Below are 7,350 nucleotides of genomic sequence, written 5' to 3'. Positions count from 1 at the left end.
TCAAGTTTTTTTTATTTAATCATCATTTTTCATTCTTAAAAATGTATATAGAGCTGGATGTGGTGATGCATGTCTGTAATCCCAGCACATGGGAGGCTGAGGCAAGAGCATCAAGGTCAAGGCTACCCTGAGCTACATAGCTGTTGCTAATAACAATAGGAATAATAATAAATAATCATTTAAAAATACAAAGCATAAGCTATCTACTTTCTCAAGTGAGCAGCTTCAGGCAGAAGTGAGAACTGGGACCTTGTGATGTAGACACTCATTTCTTCTTTTGGTTCTTTCCATCAATTACAAAGGCAAGCCTGACCTGGGAGTCTGGAACTTCTGCCATGAAATCATTTACCTAGGACATGAACAGGCAACAGATGATCATTTAGGTGATACTTTAATAGATAATCAATTCACCTCATGTATAATGAGAAAATGGAAAGCTGCTGTATGAAGAGTTACTTCTACCCACTAAGTCCAGTTGCTCTATGTCAACTGGCGGGCGGAGTAACAACTCTCAGGCATTTGTTCAGTCTGACAGTCCTTCCCCGGTTCCCCTCCCTCTCTTCACCTACCATGGTGCTACTTGATAGAATACCCAGAAGCCATCAGTGCAGAAAAAACCCTTCATAGAACTTGCCAGTTTCCAGTTTATTAAACCAGGGACAGGAACACTGTAGGACATAAAATTGACACCTAGCAAAGGTGTTGTGTATATCACTACCCTCCTCCATGATGTGCTAGTCAAACAAAGTCAAATAAGAACACAACGTACCAGACTTCTAACTCTTATAGGTACCACCCAAGTTCAAGGCACTGCCTCAAGCAAAGTACTTAGCAATGTGGCTTTCCGATGTGCCAAACTGAAAGACACTCTATTAGGAAACTCAAAGGAGAGGGGATGGGGACTTAAAACATCTCTCATATTTGTCATGAGGCAGTGACCCACACTTCCTACTTTCATGACAGTGATAATAAAGGGACATTACCAACTATAAATGTCAGACCCAAATGGCTGGTTTTCAAGCCACAGAGCAGGCCCTGGTGTGAACTTGGGGAACACAGCAAGGAGCAGAGATTTTTATCTACATCCTTCCCTTGAGTGGCAGCCTAAGCTCAGACTGAGGAAATTTAAGACATGACAGCACATGAAAGGGCAAGGAAACTGATGAGGTTCAATTAGCCCCAGAGGTGCCCTCAATGGTGAGTGTGGGTCTCGCCCACGTCATTTCTTGTACCATTTGTGGCTAGGTCTTTAACGCTGAGTGGAAACTATGGCTTCCCTGGAAGTCTACCATTCATAATGCAATGGTCTGGGGATTTCCTCTCGGGCAGAGCTTAGAGGCACGGCAGACCTTGAGCTCAGCGCTCCCAGCCGTTTTCATGGTGGCTCTCTGCCACCAGGAGTGTTCAGGCACTGTTTTCTCCCAAGTGAAATTCAACGCCACGGAGATGCTGCCTCTAGTTAACTGCTACATAGAGCTCTCTATCTTACACATAAGAGTAGGAATTTATTTTTGTCTCCCAAGCATCCAAGTTCACCCCTTTAGGAGCAGTAATGAGTTCACTGAGAGTGTTATATTTGATGACCCTGACAGAGCCAATAGTAGGAACCCCACTGAAGTCAGTACAGAAGTCATGTCTATCAGAAGATCTGCACATCTTTCTAGTATGGTCATACACTGCATAACATTTGCATCAACTATAGCTTGTAATATATGGCAGTGGTCTAAAAGCCTCTAATGAGCTTTGTGGTGGTCTGAATAAGAATGCCCCCCCTCCCCAATAGGTTCATATATTTGAATGCTCAGTCACTAGGGAGTGGCACAATTCGAAAGGATTAGAAGGATTAAGAGGTGTGGCCTTGTTGGAGGAAGTATGTCACTGGGGTGGGCTTTGAGGTTTCAAAAGCCCATGCCAGGCTCAGTGTCCTTCTCTCTGCCTGTGGATCAGGATGCAGTTCTCAGGTACTTCTCCAGCATCACACATGCATGTTGCCATGCTTTCTGCCATGCTGATAATAGACTGAACCTCTGAAACTCTAAGCAAGTCCTTAATTAAATGCTTTCTTTCATAAGAGTTGCCTTGGTCATGGCATCTCTTCACAGCAACTGAACAGTGACTAAGACAGAGCAGAAGAAGCTGTTGCCTATTAATGTCTTAGTAATGTGTTACAATAAAGTCATGGTGACCCTGGTGTAAACACGTCCACTGCACTACCCCTCAGTGAAAGCACAGCACACAATTATGCACAGCATATACTCCTTGAAAAGGATACTGCTTTACACACTTATACTCTGGTTTTTATTGTTGTTATTTCTACTTACAAAAGAAAGTTTCTTGCAAAACTGTGAGTAACAGCCTTCTATACCTTCTTACGGTGTCTTGTGACTGTACTGGAAAGCCATATGTCCAGTGACTGACCTATACCATCTGGGTTTGTGTGAGCACACCCCACAATGTTCATACAAAGATGACTTCGTCTGACGATGCCTTTCTCAGGACATACCCCCTATTAAGCAAAAGAGGACTACAATGATTTGTCTGCAACTGTATAAATTAATATTTGCTTTTAAACTTGATACTAAGTTTTAAAAGACATTAATTGAATACCTATGGTGTATAAACAGCCATAACTCAAACTGAAAAGTATACTAATCCACCTTGACTCCAAATAATATATTGAAAGTATGCTGTCTCCCACTCAAAGTAATTCATTGTTTGCTGTATTAGCTAGCTGGAAGCTTCACTATGCTTTCTTTGGATTAAGCTCAGGGACAATGGGTTAGGACTAACACCATGCTTTACAGATTATATAGAAGGATTTAAAAACAATAAGCAAAAGAAACCCCAAGCCCCAGATACAATCATTACCTGCAGTTGGTCTCATTTAAATCTGCCTCACAACAGAGCACCTACGCTGAGACAATTCGGGGCAAATAAGTCACCTGGCTCTGCCAATGGTTTCCCATGCAGTCCAAGTCACTTTTTAATCTTTCTGTGCTCAGCTCTCTAATGTACTAATAATCAGCCAACTAAGCTGCCACAGCATGATGGAAACAGCACTCCTGCTCAGAAGACCTGCGGTTCTGTCCCACCTTAGTTAATTCTCTGTGTGAGTATGGACAAGTCACCCCTCCTGCCCAAGGCCTCTTTCCTGTAAAAGTCATATCAAATGCATACACGGAGATTCCAATGCCTTGCTCTGGCTATTTCACAAAATTGTGTCAAAGAAAGCAATGCCCCTTACATTCTATAAAACACAAGGACAGGTACTGAAGAGATGGCTCAGTGGGATAAAGTCCTTGCCACAAAAGTGTGAGGACCCGAGTTCAATACCCAAGGCCCATATAAAAGTCAGGTAGGCAAAAAAAAAAAAAAAAAAAAAAGTCAAGTAGGCATGGTGACCCATCCGTAAGCTCAGCAAGTAGGAGGCAGAGATGGGGATACCCTGAGAGAGCTGGCTAACCAAAACAGCCAAAATGGTGTGCTCCAGGCTCAGTGAGAGACCTTGCCTCAAAATCTAAACTGGAGAGTGAGATACAAATAAGATACTGATGTCAACCTTGGGCCTCCACAAGCACACACATGTACATAAGCCCCCATCTGTGAACACATATACACACACGCACCAACAGAACCCAACAACAAATCTACAAGGACATTACAGTTCTTCTTCAACAAATCCACACCCATGTTCTTGCTTTCTTCCTAAGCATCTTTCCTTTAACCTTGTGCTTAACCTCTATATTAACTTTTAATAAGCTACATGCTTACTCATACATGTGCACATGTATGCATGCACACACACACACACATACACACACACACACACACACACACACACACACACACACACACAGAATTTAATGACCCAACCCAGCCACAGATGTGTCTTTTTTGTGTTTGTATGTGAATGTATAATGCAAAAGAGATTATATGCAATCTCTTCTCATTTGGTTTTTCCACAATGTGTTAGACCATCCCCATTCTTCCCATCTCCTTAATTATTCTCTCAACCTGATCTAAATATTTCCCAGTTCTCCGAGGCAGGGTCTTATTATGTAGTCAGGCTTGCCTCAAACTCAGGGACCCCATGCCTCAGTCTCTTTAGTGCTAGGCTTACAGGCATGGGCCTCCAGACGCATCACTCCACTTCCATAAGGACTTTCTTCACCTCACAGGAAGATGAGGAAAGAGAGTGGTCAAAATGAAAGCTGGTACTGGGGTAGAGGCCCAGGGAACACACATCATTGACAGATAAAAATGTTTTACCACTGTTTTTAGAATTATAGCCGAGTAAAAGATATAGCCCAGAAGAGCAGCATAAAAAGATGCTCTATCTGATAAGGGCTTTGATTTCATCATGCTATTGATTGCTTGTAGAATGGTGTCACACAGCTCTGGGCTGTTACTTGAAGTATTCAGTCTCGAAAGGATGAGTGATCACCTGGCAAGGATGCCATTATGCTCCTCCTGCACTACTTAACAGACAAGCTCAGAGGCTCCTGGGAGTCCTCTGCCCGTCCAGTGCAGCAGAGAGAGGCCCATCTGACCATTACTCAGTAACAGAGCTTACGTTAAGTGGCTCTCAAAACCCCTCAGAGGTGAGGGTAGCTCCTGATACAGATTCTTCTGCCCCTACTGGGCCTCCACTAAGAATCACTCAACTGAGGCATGCCTAAACTCGCCTTTCTCACCTAGAAGACTGGTATCTGGCGTCCAACGTGGTGGCAAGAGTGTCCACCTAAAAACTGAGAAAAAAGATTCTAAAACGGAGCTAAAAACAGTTCCTAATTGTCTCTCTCAAATGAGCGGCAGCTGCTGGTTTGAGCTACTTGTGGGTTCCTGGCCTGCGTGCTGAGGCCTCTGCAAGTGGCACATTAAGCTGCATGGTGGATTTAGACTTTGCTAGTATAAAACAAAAAAAGAGGTTTTTGGGCTACACGCTGCTTGGATAAAAGCATAGACCCACAATAGCTCCCAGAGCTGGTGGTAAATGTAGCCATGTTGGGAAGCTGAGGTGGGCGGAGCCAGCAGCCACAGCTGCTGCAGCTTAAAGCAATAGATTCACAATAAGACAGATTCAGATGTAATAGTTTAAAATGTGTGTAAAATATACGTAGGCTTGAAAGAGACAAAAAAGGTGATATATACAGTTATAGAAACAAATACATAGTTTTAAAAAATAAAGTCTTTAAGAGACAGTAAAATTAATATAGAAAATAAGCCATGTAAAGATGAATATTACACAGAGAATCTGGATTGTGTTGTCTTTGGGATTTTTAACTGCAGAAAAACATTTGATTGTAAAAGCTGTTGAGTTAAACCAATATATGTATTTTAAAGATACCTTGACTTCAAAATTTGGATATAAGGATATGTTGCTTTGGAAAAGAGTCTCTTTTGTTTCCACAGAAAGCCAGAGGCTATGGATTTGTTCCAGATTAAGATACATCAGGTTTGACCAGCCAAGACCCCCTGAAAGGTCTCCGATGACACCATGGCCCAGATGATCCAACATCCAGAACCGTTTCAAGGCAACCAGCTCAGACGATACAGCCTCATGGACTATTCCATAATCCTAAAATTTTCTTTGTGTCCCCATTAGATACAGCGCCCCCCTCCAGCAGGAAGTAGTAAGAGAAGCTATGCCCAAATTCCCAAATTATATGTAATTTTACTTTGTTAAAGTTAAAACCTTCCTTTTTGAAAAAAAAAAAGGGGGGAAGTGCTGTGGGATGTTCTGTATGGCAAATGTGTTGCTGATTAGTCAATAAATAAAACACTGATTGGCCATTGGCTAGGCAGGAAGTGTAGGCGGGACAAGGAGGAGAATAAAGCTGGGAAGTAGAAGGCTGAGTCAGAGAGACACTGCCAGCCGCCAAGATGAGAAACAGCATGTGAAGATGCCGGTAAGCCAGAGCCACGTGGCAAGGTATAGATTAATGGAAATGGATTAATTTAAGCTGTAAGAACAGTTAGCAAGAAGCCTGCCACGGCCATACAGTTTGTAACCAATATAAGTCTCTGTGTTTTCTTGGTCGGGTTTGAGTGGCTATGGGACTGGCAGGTGAGAGAGATTTGTCCTGACTGTGGGCCAGGCAGGAAAACTCTAGCTACAGGTATCTTCCTGGTTTCTCCTGGCCTTCACTATCACACAGCAGCCTCTTTCAGTCAGACCAGTGGGTCTCAACTTTTTTCATGCTGAGACCCTTCTTCATGTTGTAGTGACCCCAAACCATACAAATTATTTTTGTTGCTACTTCATAACTGTAATTTTGCTACTGTTGTGAATCGTAATGTAAATTTTTTGGAAATCGAGGTTTGCCAAAGGGGCCGTGACCCCCAGGTTGAGAACCACTGAGTTAGATCATGCCATCTCTCTATTCCAAGCCTTGGAGTAGCCCCTGGTTTTACCTGAGTAGGCACCAAAGCTACCTAGATGATAACTTTGAGCCTCAGTCGCCAAGATCTCCACCCCTTCTCCCATAATCTCTCCCCTGTAGTCACAGGGAGCACCTAGCTCTTCTTCAAATGCACTGGGTGTGCTCTCACCCTACTACATACCCTGTCAGGCTGCTCTTCCCCCCAGTTTCCCATGAATCGACCTAACTTGACCATCCTGTTTATACTGCAGTCTACCCCAAACCTCAACCCCCCATTTCACTTCCCCACTACCTATCCTAACTCACTAATCTCCTGTTACCTACTGACTAATACTGTTCCCCCATAGGGAGCCTCACAGGCGCAGACACTGACTGTTCAGTAGTGTATACCAAGCACAGAACCTAAACACAGTGTGTGCGTGCTCAGCAGATAATTCCTGAATGAACTTCAAATCAGAACCTAAACTCTAGACCAAGGAGAGCCTGGAGGCCAACAGAAGACGACTCCAGTGGCCATCTGTGCAGTCCGAACACTCTACATAGACGCAGGTGCCAAGGCGCACAGGTGACCCTAGTGTTGTACTATCTACACAAGACACAGGTTTGGAGGAGGACGGAGGGGAGTCCTCACTACCTTCCCCTTTTCCCAACGTGAACTGGTTATGGCTCTGTTTCGTCTTTCTTCCTGCGGCTTTGCAAGTCAGGATTCAGGAATGTGAGAAAGCAGGTCCTTGCTGCAAAAGCAGAAGCTAAGGCAGCTTCCAGAATGCCCAATTCACTCTCCCCGATTACGCACTCCCTCACAAGTCAGAACTAGATGACCATTCTGTGCCAGCAGTTCTCACCATGGCCACATAACGGAGTATGTAGAAATATCTAGTAGAAATGGTCTGGATGCACCCCAGAAAGCACAGGCTGCAAAGCCTCCCAATGTGCAGCCAGCACTGGAAGCCACTGGTGAAGACCA

Source organism: Peromyscus eremicus, chromosome 7 (genome assembly GCF_949786415.1).
Source record: "Peromyscus eremicus chromosome 7, PerEre_H2_v1, whole genome shotgun sequence".
In the NCBI taxonomy this organism is placed as follows: Eukaryota; Metazoa; Chordata; class Mammalia; order Rodentia; family Cricetidae; genus Peromyscus; species Peromyscus eremicus.
Note: the sequence above shows the minus strand (reverse complement) of the source record.